Source organism: Capsicum annuum, chromosome 3 (assembly GCF_002878395.1).
Source record: "Capsicum annuum cultivar UCD-10X-F1 chromosome 3, UCD10Xv1.1, whole genome shotgun sequence".
NCBI lineage: Eukaryota > Viridiplantae > Streptophyta > Magnoliopsida > Solanales > Solanaceae > Capsicum > Capsicum annuum.
In genome coordinates this window covers 2,405,923-2,407,802 of record NC_061113.1, presented here as the reverse complement: position 1 = coordinate 2,407,802, position 1,880 = coordinate 2,405,923, and positions in this window count along the sequence as shown.

Sequence of the window (1,880 nt, the reverse complement as noted above, 5' to 3'; positions counted from 1 at the left end):
AAGATCTATTCACATATATACACTCTATTCTATGTATATGTAATACTTTAAATGAAATATACTACAATATATATACATTACAATATATATTTGTATAGTTATATACTAATTTATAAAATATATACCTATGTATACGTTAAATATACACATTTATAGAAGATCTATTCACATACATACACTTTATTCTATGTATATGTAATACTTTAAATGAGATATACTACATTATATATATACATTACAATATATATTTGTATAGTTATATACTAATTTATAAATCATATACACATGTATACGTTAAATATACACGTCTATAGAAGATCTGTTTACATATATACACTCTATTCTATGTATATGTAATACTTTAAATGAGATATATTACAATATGAGATCTGTTCACATATGTTCGGGCCGGGCTTGGTTAAGCGTGTCGGGCCGGTTTCGGGTCCAATACTAATTTTTTTTTAAAAAGCCCTGGCCCGGTCCACTTAACCCAACCCGGTCAAATCTACCTAAACCCAGTCAAACCCGATAAAAAATACAAAAAAAAAAACAACAATCCTATATAAATATACACTATATATTCCCACATATATATATTTTAAATACGTTAAACAATATTTATACAATATATATATAATTATAGTATATACTACATTAAATGATTAAAAATAAAAAAATAAATACACATATACACAATTACACATATATACATACCAATCAATATATACTTACTACTTTAAATAAAAAATACTATAAATCTACAATATATACACACACTATATAGTATGTATATAGTTATATATACTAATTTATAGAAGATATACACATGTATACGTAAAATATATACGTATATGGAAGATATATACCATATATACATACCAATCAATATATACTTACTACTTTAAATAAGATATACTATAAATCTACAATACACACACACACACACACTATATAGTATATATATAGTTATATTAGATTTATAAAAGATATACACATGTATACATGAAATATATACGTCTATGAAAGATATATACACATATATAAATACCAATCAATATATACTTACTACTTTAAATAAGATATACTATAAATCTACAATATATACACAAACACTATATAGTATGTATATAGTTATATATACTAATTCATAAAAGATATACACATGTATACGTGAAATATATACGTCTATGGAAGATATATACTCATATATTCATACCAATCAATATATACTTATTACTTTAAATAAGATATACTATAAATCTACAATATATACGCACACTATATAGTATATATATAGTTATATTTAATTTATAAAAGATATACACATGTATACATGAAATATATATGTCTATGGAAGATATATACATATATATACATACCAATCAATATATACTTACTACTTTAAATAAGATTACTACTTTAAATAAGATATACTATAAATCTACAATATATACACACACTATATAGTACAATTATTAGAAGCAGGACTCAACCAGCAGACAAATGTAAGCAAGACGGATGCAAAAACATAGACTCTGACTCAGAGTTCTCCATCTCCTAAAAAATGGATGAGAAGGGTGTGCATTTCCCACTAAATGCTCAGAAATCCACTGTACCGGATGTTGGTACAGCTAGTCCGATTCAAACGGTGACCGGTAAAGACAAATCAAACCCGTTAACGGCTGTCACTTTGCCAAAAAGTGAAGATGAAGGTGTTCTTCATCAAAAAATAAGTTAACAAGATCAGGAAATAAGATTTTAAAGAAGACTTTAATATCTAAAAGAAAAAATGAAACAATAGAGACTATAATTAAATAGACTTTAGAGAGATTTTTCAGCAACCAGACACAAGATAAACATATGAATGGACAGCCAGACGG